The sequence below is a fragment of the Oncorhynchus mykiss genome, chromosome 17 (genome assembly GCF_057628025.1).
Source record: "Oncorhynchus mykiss isolate SJ-2025 chromosome 17, ASM5762802v1, whole genome shotgun sequence".
Lineage (NCBI taxonomy): Eukaryota > Metazoa > Chordata > Actinopteri > Salmoniformes > Salmonidae > Oncorhynchus > Oncorhynchus mykiss.
This window is the reverse complement of record NC_143038.1, coordinates 53,145,893-53,165,860: the sequence shown is the minus strand read 5'-3', so window position 1 is coordinate 53,165,860 and position 19,968 is coordinate 53,145,893. Positions and strand designations below refer to the sequence as shown.

Here is a 19,968-nt window from a genome sequence, read left to right as displayed (position 1 = left end):
ACTCATTTTAAAGTTGAATAAATATGAGTTTGTAAGATAGTAAATAGCCTAATGTTAAGGCTGTTTTACAAAATTAAATGGAATTGTGTTTGTTGACAATGGAACCAAATATGGGCAACTCAAACAGGAAGTACCGTGCTAAAGACTATTCAACAATGGTCTGACCAATCAGAATCCACACTTCAGGATTGTTTGATCATGTGGACTGGGATATGTTCCGGGTAGCTTGCGGAAATTATTTAGATGAATACACTGAAACAGTGACTGAGTTTATCAGGAAGTGTATAGGCGATGTCATACCCACTGTGACTGTTAAAACCTACTCTAAACAGAAACGGTGAATTGATGGCAGCATTTGAGCGAAACTGAAAGCACGAACCACCGCATTTAACCATGGCAAGGTGACTGGGAATATGGCAGAATACAAACAGTGTAGATATTCACTCCGCATGGCAACAGGCAAAATGTCAGTATAGAGACAAGGTGAAGTCGCAATTCAAAGGCTCAGACACGAGACGTATGTGGCAGGGTCTACAGACAATCACAGACTACAAAAGGAAAATCAAATCAAAGTTTATTTGTCACGTGCGCCGAATACAACAGGTTGTTGCACCTGTTGTATTCGGCACACGTGACAAATAAACTTTGATTTTCCTTTTGTAGTCTGTGATTAGACCTTACTGTGAAATGCTTACTTACAAGCCCTAACCAACAGTGCAATGTTTAAGTAAAAAATAGGTATTATGTAAACAATAGATAAGTAAAGAAATAAAAAAACTGTAAAATGACAGTAAAAATAACAGTAGCGTGGCTACATACAGGTGGAACCAGTACAGAGTCAATGTTTGTCGGTTTGTCGGGCTAACTGAGGTAATATGTACATGTAGGTATAATTAAAGTGTTTAGATGATAAACAGAGTAGCAGCAGCGTAAAGAGGGGTTGGCGGGAAGGGAGGTTTGGGGCGGGACACAATGCAAATAGTCCAGATAGTCATTTGATTATCTGTTCAGGAGTCTTATGGCTTGGGGATAAAAGCTGTTGAGAAGCCTTTTGGTCCTAGACTTTGTGCTCCGGTACCGCTGGTGGGTGGCTGGGATCTTTGACAATTTTTAGGGCCTTCCTCTGACACTGCCTGGTGTAGAGGTCCTGGATGGCAGGCAGCTTTGCCCCAGTGATGTACTGGGCCGTACGCACTACCCTCTGTAGTGCCTTGCGGTCTGAGGCCGAGCAGTTGCTGTACTAGGCAGTGATGCAACAAGTCAGGATGCTCTCGATGTTGTGACTATAGAACCTTTTGAGGATCTGTTCCTTTTGTCCAGGTAGGAAAGGGCAGTGTGGAGTGCAATAGAGATTGCATAGTCTGTAGATCTGTTTGAGCGGTATGCAAATTGGAGTGGGTCTATGTTTTCTGTGATAATGGTGTTAATGTGAACCATTACCAGCCTTTCAAAGCACACGCTTGAAACGTGTTAGTATTACAGACTCAATGTTGAAAATGTCAGTTAAGACACCTGCCAGTTGGTCAGCACATGCCCGGAGCACATGTCCTGGTAATCTGTCTGGCCCAGCGGCCTTGTGAATGTCTGTTTAAAGTTCTTACTCACGTCGGCTACGTGATCACACAGTTGTCCGGAACAGCTGATGCTCTCATGCATGCCTTAGTGTTCCTAAGTGATTTAGCTCATCTGGTAGGCTCGTGTCACTGGGTAGCTCGCAACTGTGCTTCCCTTTGTAGTCTTAAATAGTTTGCAGGCCCTACCACGTCCGACGAGCGTCGGAGCCGGTGTAGTACGATTCAATCTTAGTCCTGTATTGGCGCTTTGCCTGTTTGAGGGCAGAGCAGGATTTCTTGTAAGCTTTCGGGTTAGAGTCCCGCACCTTGAAGGCTGCAGCTCTACCCTTTAGCTCAGTGCGAATGTTGCTTTTAATCCAAAGCTTCTGGTTGGGGTATATACCAGCGACATCGCCGACAATCTCTCCCGATCCCAGTCTGCGACACAGACGATGCAATCGCCATCACTCGCCAGCACACTGCCAATCCCATCTGGAAAAGAGGAATACCTATTTAAGAATGCTGTTCATTGACTACAGCTCAGCATTCATCACCATAGTACCCTCCAAGCTCATCATTAAGCTCAAGGCCCTGGGTCTGAACCCAACCCTGTGCTACCCTGTGCTACTGGTAGTGAAGGTAGGAAACAACACCTCCACTTCACTGATCCTCAACAATGGGGCGCAACAAGGGTGCATGCTCAGTCCACTCCTGTGCTCTCTGTTCACCCATGACTGCATGGCCAAGCAACTCAATCATTAAGTTTGCAGACGACACAACAGTAGTAGGCTTGATTACCAACAATGACGAGACAGCCTACAGGGAGGAGATGAGGGCTCTGGGAGTGTGGTGCCAGGACAATGACCTCTCTTCAATGTGAGCAAGACAAAGGAGCTAATCGTGGACTACAGAAAAAGGTGGGACAAATGAGCCCCCATTAACGTCGACGGGGCTGTAGTGGAGCAGTTTGAGAGCTTCAAGTTCCTTGGTGTCCACATCACCAACAAACTATCATGGTCCAAACATACCAGCTGTGCACGACAAAACATTTTCCCCCTCAGGAGACTGAAAAGATTTTAAATGGGTCCCCAGATCCTCAAAAGGTTCTACAGCTGCGCCATAGAGAGCATCCTGACCGGTTGCCTCACTGCCTGGTATTGCAACTGCTCGGCATCTGACCGTAAGGCACTACAGAGGGTATTGCGAACGGCCCAGTACATCACTGGGGCCAAGCTTCCTGCCACCCAGGACCTATATAATAGGCGGTGTCAGCGGAAAGCCGTTAGAATTGTCAGAGATTCCAGTTACCCAAGTTACAGATTGTGGGTCTCTGCTACCGCACGGCAAGCGGTACCGAAGCACCAAGTCTAGGACTAAAAAGCTCCTCAACAGCTTCTACACCCAAGCCATAAGACTGCTGAACAATTAATAAAATCTCCACCGGACATTTTGTACACTGCTGCTACTCCCTGTTTATTATTTATGCACAGTCACTTCACTCCCACCTACATGTACAAATTACCTCAAAGAACCTGTACGCTCACACACTGACTCAGTACTGGTGCCCCCTGTATATAGCCTCTTTATTGTTATTCTTATTGTGTTACTTTTTATTTTAGTTGTGTTACTTGTGTTACTTTTTATTCTACTTGGTAAATATTGTCTTAACTCTTCTTGAACTGCACGGTTGGTTAAGGGCTTGTAAGTAAGCATTTCACGGTAAAGTCTACACTTGTATTCAGCGCATGTGACAAATAAAGTTTGATTTGATTTGACAAGATTCTCTGGTCTGATGAAACCAAGATTGAACTCTTTGGCCTGAATGCCAAGTGTCACGTCTGGAGGAAACCAGGCACCGCTCATCACCTGGACAATACCATCCCTACATAGTGGTGGCAGCATCATGCTGTGGGGTTGTTTTTCAGCGGTAGGGACTGGGAGACTAGTCAAGATCAAGGGAAAGATGAACGGAGCAAAGTACAAAGAGATCCTTTATGAAAACCTGCTTCAGAGCGGTCAGGACCTCAGACTGAGGCAAATGTTCACCTTCCGACAGGACAACGACCCTAAGCACACAGCCAAGACAATTCAGGAGTGGCTTCGGAACAAGTCTCTGAATGTCCTTGAGTGGCCCAGCCAGAGCCCGGACTTGAACCCGATCGACTAGCTATGGAGAGACCTGAAAATAGCTGTGCAGCGTTGCTCCTCATCCAACCCAACAGAGCTTGAGAGGATCTGCAGAAAAGAATGTGAGAAACTGCCAAGCTTGTAGCATCATACCCAAGAAGACTCGTGGATGTAATCTCTGCCAAAGTTGCTTCAACCGAGTACTGAGTAATTAATTGTATTAATTAATTTTAATTTTATGTAAAACAAAACTGTAAAAAAAAAAAAAAAGTTTTTACTTTGTCATTATTGTCTGTAGAAAGATGAGGATCATTATTTTTTAAATAGATTTTAGAATAAGGCTGTAACTTAACATGATTAGGCCACTGGCTTAATCATATTATTTTATTTGTTTCACTTTTAATTTTGGTTGCGATGGAGACGTGAGTCCAACATATAATTTGTTAACTTGTAGACAAGTTAATAGGCTATTTACCGTGTGTAGGCTACAACATGAAAAAAGAACATGAAATCGCACTTAAGGCATGGAATGCATAGTTCGGACATGACGACCATATCTTTAGTGTACAACATTAAGTCTCCCCCTCCATATCAATGAGGGGGAAGCGGCAGTGGAGCAGTGGGAGCGGAGCAGTGGGAGCAGAACTGAGCAGAAGTTACGTAGACAGCAGAGTGGGGAACAGCTACGGATGTCATGTATTGTCATGTGTCTTGTTTCTGTCCTTTCCCTTCACCCTGTCTCCCTCTGCTGGTCGTTATTAGGTTACCTTTTCTCCCCCTCTTTCCCCCAGCTGTTCCTTGTCTCCTCCTAACGAATCAATAACCCGCCGTGTTACTCTGGGGAGCCCACTGAATGCCGCTCGTTCCTCACCCAGTGTGATATTGTGTTTTCTCTCCAGCCCAACACTTACTCCAGGAGCACTGCTCGTGTCGCCTACGTCATATCTCTCCTTACTGGACGGGCTCGTGAGTGGGGCACGGCAATCTGGGAGGCAAGGGCTGAGTGTACTAACCAGTATCAGGACTTTAAGGAGGAGATGATACGGGTTTTTGATCGATCTGTTTTTGGGGAGGAGGCTTCCAGGGCCCTGTCTTCCCTATGTCAAGGTAATCGATCCATAACAGACTACTCTATTGAGTTTCGCACTCTTGCTGCCTCCAGTGGCTGGAACGAGCCGGCTTTGCTCGCTCGTTTTCTGGAGGGTCTCCGCGCAGAGGTAAAGGATGAGATTCTCTCCCGGGAGGTTCCTTCCAGCGTGGATTCCTTGATTGAACTCGCTATTCGCATTGAGCGACGGGTTGATCTTCGTCACCGAGCTCGTGGAAAGGAGCTCGCGTTCTCCGTTGCCCCCCTCTCCGCATCACTACCATCTTCCTCTGCCGGCTCGGGTGCTGAGCCTATGCAGCTGGGAGGTATCCGCATCTCGACTAAGGAGAGGGAACGGAGAATCACCAACCGCCTCTGTCTCTATTGCGGTTCTGCTGGTCATTTTGTCACTTCATGTCCAGTAAAAGCCAGAGCTCATCAGTAAGCGGAGGGCTACTGGTGAGCGCTACTACTCCTGTCTCTCCTTCAAGATCCTGCACTACCTTGTCGGTCCATCTACGCTGGACCGGTTCGTCAGCTTCCTGCAGTGCCTTAATAGACTCTGGGGCGGAGGGCTGTTTTATGGACGAGACCTGGGCTCGGGAACATGACATTCCTCTCAGACAGTTAAGGGAGTCCACGGCCTTGTTCGCCCTGGATGGTAGTCCTCTCCCCAGGATTCAGCGTGAGACGCTACCTTTAACCCTCACTGTTTCTGGTAATCATAGCGAAACCATTTATTTTTTGATTTTTAAAAAAAAACTTTTACACCTGTTGTTTTGGGCCATCCCTGGCTAGTTTGTCATAATCCTTCCATTAATTGGTCTAGTAATTCTATCCTCTCCTGGAACGTCTCTTGTCATGTGAAATGTTTAATGTCTGCTATCCCTCCTGTTTCCTCTGTCTCTTCTTCACAGGAGGAGCCTGGTGATTTGACAGGGGTGCCGGAGGAATATCACGATCTGCGCACGGTGTTCAGTCGGTCCAGGGCCACCTCTCTTCCTCCACACCGGTCGTATGATTGTAGTATTGATCTCCTTCCGGGAACCACTCCCCCCCGGGGTAGACTATACTCTCTGTCGGCTCCCGAACGTAAGGCTCTCGAAGATTATTTGTCTGTAGCTCTTGCCGCCGGTACCATAGTCCCCTCCTCCTCTCCCGCCGGAGCTGGGTTTTTTTTTGTTAAGAAGAAGGACGGGTCCCTGCGCCCCTGCATAGATTATCGAGGGCTGAATGACATAACAGTGAAGAATCGTTATCCGCTTCCTCTTATGTCTTCAGCCTTCGAGATCCTGCAGGGAGCCAGGTTTTTCACTAAGTTGGACCTTCGTAACGCTTACCATCTCGTGCGCATCAGGGAGGGGGACGAGTGGAAGACGGCGTTTAACACTCCGTTAGGGCACTTTGAATACCGGGTTCTTCCTTTCGGCCTCGCTAACGCTCCAGCTGTCTTTCAGGCATTAGTCAATGATGTCCTGAGAGACATGCTGAACATCTTTGTTTTCGTTTACCTTGACGATATCCTGATTTTTTTCACCGTCACTCCAGATTCATGTTCAGCACGTTCGACGTGTCCTCCAGCGCCTTTTAGAGAATTGTCTTTTTGTGAAGGCTGAGAAGTGCTCTTTTCATGCCTCCTCCGTCACGTTTATCGGTTCTGTTATTTCCGCTGAAGGCATTAAGATGGATCCCGCTAAGGTCCAAGCTGTCATTGATTGGCCCGTCCCTAGGTCACGCGTCGAGCTGCAGCGCTTTCTCGGCTTCGCGAACTTCTATCGTCGTTTCATCCGTAATTTCGGTCAGGTGGCAGCCCCTCTCACAGCCCTTACTTCTGTCAAGACGTGCTTTAAGTGGTCCGTTTCCGCCCAGGGAGCTTTTGATCTCCTCAAGAATCGTTTTACATCCGCACCTATCCTTGTTACACCTGACGTCACTAGACAGTTCGTTGTCGAGGTTGACGCGTCAGAGGTGGGCGTGGGAGCCATTCTTTCTCAGCGCTCCCTCTCTGACGACAAGGTCCACCCTTGCGCGTATTTTTCTCATCGCCTGTCGCCGTCGGAACGTAACTATGATGTGGGAAACCGCGAACTGCTCGCCATCCGCTTAGCCCTAGGCGAATGGCGACAGTGGTTGGAGGGGGCGACCGTTCCTTTTGTCGTTTGGACTGACCATAGGAACCTTGAGTACATCCGTTCTGCCAAACGACTTAATGCGCGTCAGGCGCGCTGGGCGCTGTTTTTCGCTCGTTTCGAGTTCGTGATTTCTTATCGTCCGGGCTCTAAGAACACCAAGCCTGATGCTTTATCTCGTCTCTTCAGTTCTTCAGTAGCCTCCACTGACCCCGAGGGGATTCTCCCTGAGGGGCGTGTTGTCGGGTTGACTGTCTGGGGAATTGAGAGGCAGGTAAAGCAAGCACTCACTCAAACTCCGTCGCCGCGCGCTTGTCCCAGGAACCTTCTTTTCGTTCCCGCTCCTACTCGTCTGGCCGTTCTTCAGTGGGCTCACTCTGCCAAGTTAGCCGGCCACCCTGGCGTTCGGGGTACGCTTGCTTCCATTCGCCAGCGTTTTTTGTGGCCCACCCGGGAGCATGACACGCGTCGCTTCGTGGCTGCTTGTTCGGTCTGCGCGCAGACTAAGTCCGGTAACTCCCCTCCTGCCGGCCGTCTCAGGCCGCTTCCCATTCCCTCTCGACCGTGGTCTCACATCGCCTTAGATTTTGTCACCGGACTGCCTTCGTCAGCGGGGAAGACTGTTATTCTTACGGTTGTCGACAGGTTCTCTAAGGCGGCTCATTTTATTCCCCTTGCTAAGCTTCCTTCTGCTAAAGAGACGGCACAAATCATCATCGAGAATGTTTTCAGAATTCATGGCCTTCCGTCAGACGTCGTTTCGGACAGAGGTCCGCAATTCACGTCTCAATTTTGGAGGGAGTTTTGCCGTTTGATTGGGGCTTCCGTCAGTCTCTCTTCCGGCTTTCACCCCCAGTCTAACGGTCAAGCAGAACGGGCCAATCAGACTATTGGTCGCATCTTACGCAGTCTTTCTTTTCGCAACCCTGCGTCTTGGTCAGAACAGCTCCCCTGGGCAGAATACGCCCACAACTCGCTTCCTTCGTCTGCGACCGGGCTATCTCCTTTTCAGAGTAGCCTCGGGTACCAGCCTCCGCTGTTCTCATCTCAGTTCGCCGAGTCCAGCGTCCCCTCCGCTCAGGCTTTTGTCCAACGTTGCGAGCGCACCTGGAAGAGGGTCAGGTCTACACTTTGCCGTTATAGGGCGCAGACTGTGAGGGCTGCTAATAAGCGTAGAACTAAGAGTCCTAGATATTGTCGCGGTCAGAGAGTTTGGCTCTCCACTCAGAACCTTCCCCTTAAGACCGCTTCTCGCAAGTTGACCCCGCGGTTCATTGGTCCGTTCCGTATTTCTCAGATCATTAATCCTGTCGCAGTTCGACTTCTTCTTCCGCGATATCTTCGTCGCGTCCACCCGGTCTTCCATGTCTCCTGTGTCAAGCCCGTTCTTCGCGCCCCCGCTCGTCTTCCCCCCCCCCCATCCTTGTCGAGGGCGCACCCATCTACAGGGTCCGTAGGATTTTGGACATGCGTCCTCGGGGCCGTGGTCATCAGTACCTAGTAGATTGGGAGGGGTACGGTCCTGAGGAGAGGAGTTGGGTTCCCTCTCGGGACGTGCTGGACCGTGCGCTGATCGATGATTTCCTCCGTTGCCGCCAGGTTTCCTCCTCGAGTGCGCCAGGAGGCGCTCGGTGAGTGGGGGGGTACTGTCATGTATTGTCATGTTGTGTCTTGTTTCTGTCCTTTCCCTTCACCCTGTCTCCCTCTGCTGGTCGTTATTAGGTTACCTTTTCTCCCCCTCTTTCCCCCAGCTGTTCCTTGTCTCCTCCTAACTACCTCGTCACCCCTTTTCCCACCTGTTCCCTTTTTCCCTCTGATTAGTCCTCTATATCTCTCTCTGTTTTTGTTTCTGTCTTTGTCGGATTCTTGTTTGTGTTATTCATGCCTGAACCAGACTATCGTCATGTTTGCTGCAACCCTGTCCTGTCCTGTCGGAATCTGCCGGTCCATCTGAGCCTACGTTTGTTTTGTTATTAAAGAAGCTCTGTTTACGTTAATTCGCTTTTGGGTCCTCATTCACGCACCGTAACAACGGAGAAGAAAATCCTGCACATGAACAGAAATCTCTTTCAATAGCCACGGCAAGTCGTATTCTAGCCAAGCGTGGTGAGGGGTACACAAATAGAATAATGGGTTTTGACATTTAAATGTAGTTAAGGAAAGGGTGTGGTGGTCTTTTAATAGTAAGAACATATTTTAAAGTAACATAGAAAAATATTTATGTTTTAGTTGCGATTGGGGTATTTTGACCAAATTATTGGACATTATTGGATGTATTTTCTCTTCAAAATTCACCAGAATCAATCATTTCTCAGCTATCTCCCAGGGAGGAATTCCCCTGGACCTCCCTAGAGGGGTGTTGGCACCGGAACCCATTGACCCCCCCCCCCCCCCTCCCCTTCCCCAATATCCAACACAAAGTTACACCCTTGCATAGATTTGTATGGTTTGATTAACTTTGCAGTCATTGTTTTAAGTTTGACATACATTTTAAAGTGAAAAATCTTCCACGGTAAGAGAGTCCCAGCATCACTCTCTTACCGTGGAATTATCCTGAATAGCTGGTAGCTGCATGTAAGGAATGTTTAGAGTCTTGTCAAAGGACATTATGTTTGAACAATCTGCCATTTAGATGTTGAAGTACCCTGCTTATGGTAATGTATGAGTGCTTATAGAAATAGATTTCACTTTCATGACCACACATGCTGATGTTCTGATAACACTGAAGTACACTTTCTTGCATTTCATTGATTGAGAATTGGGCGCCCTTATGAGTGACAAGTGCATTCAAATGCAAGGGCTGACGAACAGCATAAAAACCAGTATGAAGCACAAACTTATTCAAAAGTTCTATTGTCAATCACAGTGCTAAAATAAATGTAGATTCACATCGTTTTGTTCATGCATGCCTATCAGTATTCTTAAACTGTTACATATTCACATCAACCCTGTTCATGAGACCAAAAGGAAATGTATCCCATCAAAGGTTTCCTTCAAAGGTTTCATTCAGCACATGAATGTGATGCCTTTGTTTTGAAAAATCTCTCTGCTTCCTGAATTCAGATTGTCAGAGGCATAATAATACACAGTTTATTGTTTCCTAAACAGTAGTGTTTTCATTCAAGGCACAATACATTACTCTGCCACCCTCAGGTTCTCAGGACTAAACTTTTAAACCTGAAGGGTTGTGAAGCTGCTGACAACTCAGCTCAATTGCCCCATTTTAATTATAAAAAATGTAAGAGGACAACAAGGATGTGTGCTAAGGATGTGTGTGTGTACGTCTGTGTGTGTTTGCCTGCGTATCTGAGTGCGTTTGTGCCTGTGTTTGTGATTTGAAGGCCATGTGCACAAATCCATTTCCTCTACCAAATTAGCAGGTTATAACCCAGGCATTACAATAGCAACCAATCACAGAAGGAAAGCAGACATACCTTCATGTAAATACGAGTCTGTTTATGGTACCTCCCATTCCTCTCATGACCCAGCAGAAATGACTGTAACACCTTGGGACAGCAGAGAGATGCTGATCCTCTTCGTTTCCAAGACAACAGAGTTGAAGGCATGGCAGATTGACACTTCCTCCTCTGTGTTCACTAATCTCCTCGGAGGAAATTTGTTTTTTGCGCTGCTTAATCAGACACCTTTAGAGATTAAGTCAAATACGTTATTTCAAATTCAGCCTTGTTGAATTATTTCTGCCAGGGATACGAGCCCTGGATATGAGCATTCAGAGCACATATGAAATGTTCTCAATAGCAGTCACAGAGAACAAATCACATTGTAGATTAGATTTACTGCTGAGTTCTCATGTCAACAGTACATTACAATAACCTATGCATCAGAGTATCCATGAACAGAAACAATAAAACACTGCAATGCCTCTGTGACCCCAATCAAACAACATCAGAATCACCTTTATTCACCAAATACATTTGCATGTATAGGATATTTGACTTGGTGAAATGGTGCTGCCACATAAACAGAATATACAGAAAAACGATAAACAGAATATACAGTCACAATAAACAGAATATACAGACAACATATGTAGATGCAAAGTTTACACAAATTAACATGCGGTATGTAGACTATGTGCACTGCAAGCTAAGAACTATAAGCTTTACTATGAACACTAAGCTACATTATAAATTATGTATGTAGAGATGTATACATAAAAAAACTATTTTACAGGATGATTTGCGATGGGGGAAATATATATAGTCAGGTCCATAATTATTTACACCCTTGATAAAGATGAGCATAAAATAAATTATTAAAATACTGAGCTACATGTAAAAAAAGGGAAATTATATTATTTTATACTAATATTATGGCTCAGATAATGACACAGAGCCTTTTTCTATAGTTTTATGAGATTGTTGAACACGTTGGGAGGGATCTTAGACCATTCCTCCATACAGAATCTTTACAGATCCTTGATATCCTTCTTCTGCTCTCATGGACTGCCCTCTTTCATTCAAACCACAGGTTTTCAATGGGGTTTAAGTCTAAAGACTGAGATGGCCATTGCAACATTTTCATTTTGAGGTCAATTAACCATTTCTTTGTGGATTTTGATTTGTGCTTGGGGTTATTGTCTTGCTGGAAGATCCACTTGAGGCCAAGTGTCAGCCTCCAGGCAGAGGCAACCAGGTTTTTGGCTAAAATGTCCTTTTACTTGGTAAAGTTTATGATGCCCTTGACCTTAACACGGGCCCCAGGACCAGTGGAAGTTGTATCTCCATCTCTTCATTCAAAGACTCAATCATGGACACTTACAGACAGTTGTGACTGCTTCGTGTGATGTATTGTTGTCTCTACCTTCTTGCCCTTTGTGCTGTTGTCTGTGCTCAATAATGTTTGTACCATGTTTTGTGCTGCTACCATGTTGTGCTGCTGCCATGTTATGTCACTAACATGCTGTGTTTTCATGTGTTGCTGCCATGCTATGTTGTTGTCTTAGGTCTCTCTCTGTGTAGTGTTGTGGTGACGTGTGTTTGTCCTATATTTTAATTTACATTTTTAATTCCAGCCCCTGTCCCAGCAGGAGGCCTTTTGGTAGGCCGTCATTGTAAATAAGAATTTGTTCTTCGCTGACTTGCCGAAACAAATGCTAAATTGCCCCATAACATCAAAGATCCACCACAATATTTTACTACAATATTTTAATAATTAGTTACTTTTCTGCACGTTTCTGTTTTTCAACGCCAAACACACCACTGGTGTGCGTGGCCAAAGAACTCTATTTTCATGTCATACGACCATAGCACTGGTTCCAATCCAAGTGTCAAAGCCATATCAAACTCCAGGAGGGGGTGCTATGGTCAGATGACAGGCTCAGTGTCGTTATCCTCGCAAGGAGTTGGTGCAAGAGTATTGAAAACAGGGTTGCAAATATTTTATTATTATTATTTTTTTCTTACTTGTTATTAAACATAATCTCTTTCTCAGTGCAATTGTATTAGTAGAACATAATATCATTTCCCCATGTTTTTGAGCATACAATATAGCTCAGAATTAATGAAGGTCTTTTTTTGCTCATCTTTATCAAGGGTGCCAATAATTATGGACTTGACTCTATAACAAAAAGTCTCATGTGCATATGAAAATGTGCAGAGAGTCACAGCCTGCTTGACCTTGTCCCAGTGAAACTGGTAGAGAGGGGGAATCTGTGGCCTCTAACAGCATAACGCATAACCTTATAAGGCAGCTCATTGTGGAGTTAAGTTAAGTCAGTGGCTCATCTCTTTTTTTTTATCACAATGCCTATTCAAACATTCAGATATCTTCTCTAATTTGTCTTACATTTCAAAGAGCTATCCTCATTTAGCATGAAAGCTCTTCACTTTTCCTATGTGCTTTTGATAGTGACTGTACTTTTTACATGAAACACATCCTGAGAGCTGTTTAATGTGGAAAAATTACAACGGATAGAAATGTCTCTGTATTATTTCAAAGTCCATTTTAAAAACTAGATTGGCCTGAAGCATCCATGGATATTCTGGCACCCTTGAATATCTTTTCCATTTCATATTTTCAGACATAACTAGGTCACCTTTATTTAACACATATCACCCCCCTTCCTTTCCAAAAAGGGTTAAAGAGCGACTGCCTTTAAAAAGCAACTTATCCCTTTGGAAATGGCCTATGTGGCATCGATATGAGTCAGAAATAGTTATTCTAGTGTCAAAATTGACTACAAGGGGTGTATAGGACAAATTTGGTCATAAAGTCAGTCTCGTCTAAAACAGAGTTTGGAACATCCGTGCAGCACAACGGGTAAATGAAGGTTTGGTTTTGATTTGAAAATCATGGCTCTCTCCGGATATACTGTCCCCGTCCATACAGCCAGCTGGGTTCTCAGTAAATCGCGCAGACAGAAATAAAGAACCCTCCTGGAAGAACTTAACTATTCGTGGTGTGTTTGTGATAACGTACAGAAACTGAAGTCCTTTTGTTCACCCAACTAGAATACCTCACAATCAAATGCCGACCGTATTCCTTCGCAAGAGAATTCTCTTCGGTTATTGTCACTGCCGTGTATATTCCCCCTCAAGACGATACTATGACGGCCCTCAAGGAACTACACTGGACTTTGTGCAAACTGGAAATCAACTATATCCAGAGGCAACATTTATTGTAGCTGTGGATTTTAACAGCACAAATTTGAGGAAACCGCTGCCGAAGTTCTATCAACACATTGACTGTAGTACTCATGCGGCTAAAACACTTAACCACTGCTACTCCAACTTCCGGGATGCCTACAAGGCCCTCCCCGGCCCTCCCTTCGGCAAATCAGATCATGACTCCATTTTGCTCATCCCTTCCTTTAGGCAGAAACTCAAACAGGAAGCACCCGTGCCGAGGTCTATTCAATGCTGGTCTGACCAATCGCAATCCATGCTTCAAGATTGTTTTGAGATCAAATACACTGACACAGTGACTGAGTTTCTCAGGAAGTGTATAGCAGATGTTGTTCCCACTGTGACTATTAAAACCTACCCAAATAAGAAACTGTGGATAGATGGCAGCATTCGCACAAAACTGAAAGTGCGAACAATCGCATTTAACCATGGCAAGATCACTGGGAATATGTTTGAATACAAACAGTGTAGTTATTCCCTCTGTAAGGCAATCAAACAGGCAAAACGTCAGCACAGAGACAAAGTGGAGTCACAATTCAACAGCTCGTAAGTGACGTAAGTGGCAGGGTCTACAGACAATCACAGATTACAAAGGGAAAACCAGCCATGTCGTGGACACCGACGTCTTGCTCCCGGACAAGCTAAACACCTTCTTTGCCCGCTTTGAGGATAACACAGTGCCACCAACGTGGCCCGCTCCCAAGGACTGTGGGCTCTCGTTCTCCATGGCCGACATGAGTAAAACATTTAAAAGTGTTAACCCTCGCAATGCTGCCGGCCCAGACAGCATCCCTAACCGTATCCTCAGAGCATGCGCAGACCAGCTGGCTGGAGTGTTTACGGACATATTCAATCTCTCCCGATCCCAGTCTGCTGTCCACCATTGTTCCTGTACCCAAAAAAGCATCTGCTAAATATGTGAATGTATAACATTTTATTTGAAAAACAACTCCAAGACTGAAATCTCATCAACCGATGTGTTCAGTGACTCTTTAAAAAAAGAAAAACCACAAGGGGAAAAAGCTACATGCTTAGTAAGCCAAATGTGAGACATTCGTGCACATCTATAGGGAAACAGATCAAATTAAATTGAAGAGTGCCGTCTGAATGTCTCTATAATCCCACCGCTCTTAACTTCAACCCTAACTGCTGGAAAGTTATTAACACCTTGAAATATAAATTGCCCGGCCTGCCATTCAGGGATTTTTTTTATTACTATTTATCAACGTACACTACGGTGGAAACTGGAAAAAACCAGCAGCAATCACCACATTTCCTTATTCATACGTCCCACGGGTGTTTCCTACATTGAAAGCAGAACCAGGATATGATTTCTCCCCCATAATTTTTCCTAACCACATTACGCTTTCACACATTTCGATTCCTCGTCCCTCCAGACGCCCAGTTGTTGAATATTTTAGATGGTGAATGGTGGAGGTGTGGTGAAGCTGCAATCTCCCTGATTACTTTAGAGAAGTGGAAAAACCACACGGAACATTCTGAAATGTACTATCTCCTTGTGAATGACTGGAAAAAACACATTATGAGAAAGCTATTTCCTTCAACAGAATAGTATAGTCCCCACAGATGATCTGGAGATCTTAATCTGGCCTGTCAGTTCCATTTAGTCAATTGTAACACGCAACATGCAACATTATAATCTGCTAATTGGCTGAAGATGTTGAATATAATTGTTGCATGTTGACAGAGTTGCCGTTGACACTACAGATCAATGTTTCAGTTTGGCAATAGTTTGAGCACTACAGATCATACTATGAAGGTTGAATATCTACAATATATAATGCCCCTTAAAGTACCCCTCCAGAGGATGTTGCCACCCCTATTTCCATGTCATTCTAGTCCTAGAGAGTGAAATGCGTGTTTAGTTCCACCCTCCAAACACCGACGTATGACTCCTTATAAATATTGAGTAGTCAGGCGGTATCTCCACCTTCCTCCGTGTGCACAGCCCATATGGTAAACAAACCAAAATCTGGACATGGGCACTTTGGGGACAGTCACTCTGAAGAGTAAAGGTTATGTAGTAGTTAGTAGCTAGCTGGCCCTAAACAGAAAAATATTTTTGTAGGGAGCCAAGAAAAGCAACTCTTGCCTGTATCAGTGATTGACACTAGCTAGCTAGAATGTGCAACAATATACAGTATACTACTATTAGCAATATACCAATGCCAGTACAATAGGCCAACTTCATGCACATTGTTCTTGCACATTGTTCCCTTAGAATAAGGCTGTCACTTGGTCAAAGCATAATTCATATTCTGTACCAAATACATTGCGCATATCAATAAACATCTTACTGTTGATGTACATGGAGTACAAAATTACTATGGAGTAGAAAACACCAGCTTGCCAGAATGTGTATGTGCTGTAATATAGGTTATAGATAAGAGAGGAGGAAGTGGTGGCATGTTAGAACACGGACATGGTTCTAATTTGAGTGGTGCATATGATGATCCCCATAACGGGTCCGCTTTGAAAGCAAACTAGCTTATTTTAACATAACCGTCAAAAAGATTGCAACATTGAGAACTCAATATGTAATCAATATGTGATAGAACCCTGAGCACAGGAGTAGACTATAATGAACATGTTGGCTTTCTATACATTTGTTATGATGTTGGCCTGTTGGTAATGTTTATGACCCCCATAAATACCTTTCCCCCTTTCCTCTCTCTACTCTACAAGTGTGACTCCTGGAAAACCCTTTGTTAACTGAGTCTGTTAGCATCAAAAGGGTGGTGAACAGAATCATATTTTGATAATCCAACCAGTTGAAAATATGCGTTGGTACTTAAAGAATATGATATCAGATCGGTTGTCATCTGAGACATTATTACTGATGATAGGATGACATAAACTGTATATTGGAAAGTCTACACATTATAGTTATCAGATTCACTTGGAATTGTTGGTCAATTTAAATGTTTAAATATTAAACTATTTGTGAACATATGAAATGTAATTTTAGCCTCTAAATGAGAGAATTGGTTTTCATAAGTGAACTAGGCTCAACTCAGTGGCCCCGCCCATGTGAGCAGACATTGGTTGTGACCTTTGAAACACGCCCTTCTCTCCCTACCTCATAAGCCCTTTACAAAAATGTAACATTTGTGTTCCCAAGGACGTGAGGACTACTGTCCATACGTTAAAAGGGCTAAAATCAAACTACAGAACTAAGCCAACTTCTGAGTGAGCTTAAAGTATGGCAACTTGGTATGAAATTTGAACTCTTATTCAATAAAGAAGTAATACCTCCTAGCCGTTGAGTGAGCAGCAGCAGCTGTAAACGTGGGCTAGGAAAGGACGGACGGACAAAGTATCTCTTCATTCAAAACACATGACGGTACGACAACGTATTCGTTCTACAACAAGACATATTCTTCAAAGGACAAGGGAGATCTCTGTTGGGCAACACTGCCTTCCATCTATGTGTATCAGAACAGGCATTGAATGATAAACACAACAAAACATGGACCCATTTTGGGATATATATTTTTTTTACACTGTAGTCACATCTCACCGTTTTCTCGATATAACAATATCATGGCTGGCTCAGCCATTTCATGGTCTGGATCACTCAGCCCGGGGAATCCTCAGTCCTGTAAGACACATGAAACATACAGTTGAAGTCGGAAGTTTACATACACCTTAGCCAAATACATTTAAACTCAGTTTTTCACAATTCCTGACATCTCCAATAAGAATCCCCATTGTAAACTATCTAAGGTGATGACAACTAGGGTATTTACTTCAGGTAGAATGATTATAGATTTTTGTTATTGTATAAGGATATGCTTTCCCATGCATTAAATTAAATTGAAACAGTAAACAACTCCACCAAGGCAACATACATAAAGGTTCAAGATGTGTATTATTACATTTTCAAAGCACCACATCAAAATAAATAAAATAATAAACCCCAATGAGTTGTGCATAACCCATGTCCAAATTATTTTGAGCTTGCTTAACCCTTTGGTGCGCGTTGGAGCTAAAAAAAATGATGACACACATGAAGTCCCGAAGCACTCCACCGTTGTGGTTACTCACTACTCGTAGATACTTCCTATGTGAAGTATGGCAGTTCCATGCAGGTTTCCTCACAAGATCCACAGCAAGCACAGCTATCAATGCAGACAGTACTCTTTAGCAGTAACCAATATCCCATGAGAACATGAACTCGTTAATCTTTTCCAAACAATTCTCTCTCGGTGTCACACAATGCCAAGCTAACCTCAAGGCTGTCAAATACCTCCACGATGAGACGGTACCTTCAAGTCGTTACTAAGTCTTTCTTCACAAAATTATAACAACTCTCCTGTAAAATAAAATCGGTATTTCCCTTCAAAACACGGTAGGTATGGGTTTTGTTAGATTTTCCTCGTCTTCTGTTATAATTCTTCTTCACCAACGGTCATAATGTAATGTCCATCCTTCTCAAATCGTCTCTCTACCTCTATTTTTTTCCCCAGGCCTCCCGTTAACCAGGTCAACTCTCCCATTAGCCACAGCTTAACAAGCAACCTTATTGGTCAAAACTTAAAAGTAAACCAACCTATTCACTTATACATTACCAAATAATTATAGCAAATAATCTAAATACTTGGTTCTAACAAGGGTATTACAGTAGCATTGCCTTTAAATTGTTTAATAACTTGGGTCAAACGTTTCGGGTAGCCTTCCACAAGCTTCCCACAATAAGTTGGGTGAATTTTGTCCCATTCCTCCTGACAGAGCTGGTGTAACTGAGTCAGGTTTGTAGGCCTCTTTGCTCGCACACACCTTTTCAGTTCAGCCCATACATTTTCTATGGGATTGAGGTCAGGGCTTTGTGATGGCCACTCCAATACCTTGACTTCGTTGTTCTTAAGCCATGTTGCCACAACTTTGGAAGTTTGCTTGGGGCCATTGTCCATTTGGAAGACCCATTTGCGACCAAGCTTTAACTTCCTGACTGATGTCTTGAGATGTTGCTTCAATATATCCACATAATGTTCCATCCTCATGATGCCATCTATTTTGTAAAGTGCACCAGTCCCTCCTGCAGAAAAGCACCCCCACAACATGATGCTGCCACTCCTGTGCTTCACGGATTGGGATGGTGCTCTTCATCTTGCAAGCCTCCCCCATTTTCCTCCAAACATAACGATGGTCATTATGGCCAAACAGTTCTATTTTTGTTTCATCAGACCAGAGGACATTTTGCACTTTTTGCACCAAAGTACGTTCATCTCTAGGAGACAGAACGCGTCTCCTTCCTGAGCGGTATGATGGCTGCGTGGTCCCAAGGTGTTTATACTTGCGTACTATTGTTTGTACAGATGAACGTGGTACCTTCATGCGTTTGGAAATTGCTTCCAAGGATGATCCAGACTTGTGGAGGTCTACAATTTCTTTCTGAGGTCTTGGCTGGTTTTCTTTTGATTTTCCCATGATGTCAAGCAAAGAGGCACTGAGTTTGAAGGTAGGCCTTGAAATACATCCACAGGTACACTCTCCAATTGACTCAAATTATGATAATTAGCCTATCAGAAGCTTCTAAAGCCATGACATAATTTTCTGGAATTTTCCAAGCTGTTTAAAGGCAGTCAACTTAGTGTATGTAAACTTCTGACGCACTGGAATTGTGATCGAGTGAATGATAAGTGAAATAATTGTCTGAACAATTGTTGGAAAAACTACTTATGTCATACACAAAGTAGATGTCCCAACCGACTTGCCAAAACTACCGTGTGTTAACAAGAAATTTGTGGAGTGATTGAAAAACGACTTTTAATGACTCCAACGTAAGTGTATGTAAACTTCCCACTTCAACTGTAGGTAGGTTGTTTAATTTGTCATTATGTTATATCATTTTGCTGTTCTAAATTTACCCGAGAGAACTGAGAATCAGGCAGGGATTCTCTCTCTGTATACAGTCAAGACAGTGCTGTCAGATTGTTACTCACCCTGTGTACATCAACCACCCGGTCAAGTCACCCTTGATTGTCCAGCCTTGTTGTCCTGACATCCTCTACTGTACTTCACCTAGGTGGTGGAGGGATTTATGGGGATGGACAATCAATGATGGATGAAACTGGGGTCAATTTAGGATATGATTAGCATTTTTTGAGGGGGAGAGAAGGAGAATTAAACAGTTGGACAGATCTGAACTACTCTGAAGCAATTATCAGCTGACAAAAAAATTACCACTAAAAACAGAGATCACCAAAGAAGAAAATATTAGATTGTTTTTTTAATTTAACCAGGTATGTTGACTGCGAACACATTCTCATTTACAGCAACAACCTGGGGAATAGTTACAGGGGAGAGGAGAGGGGATGAATGAGCCAATTGTAACCTGGGGATGATTAGGTGACAGTGATGGTATGAGGGCCAGATTGGGAATTTAGCCAGGACACTGGGGT

The 19,968-nt window shown here is 44.0% G+C and overlaps 1 long non-coding RNA gene across 1 annotated transcript; it reads right to left on the bottom strand.

Annotated features, from left to right (window-relative positions):
- Positions 1 to 265: 265 nt before the first annotated feature.
- LOC149976080 (uncharacterized) lies at positions 266 to 19,590 on the bottom strand. Its single transcript, XR_016488023.1, has 3 exons — positions 19,510 to 19,590; positions 17,085 to 17,163; positions 266 to 2,045 (listed from the first exon to the last, which is right to left on the bottom strand). It is a non-coding gene; the product is annotated as an uncharacterized LOC149976080 (long non-coding RNA).
- Positions 19,591 to 19,968: the final 378 nt, after the last annotated feature.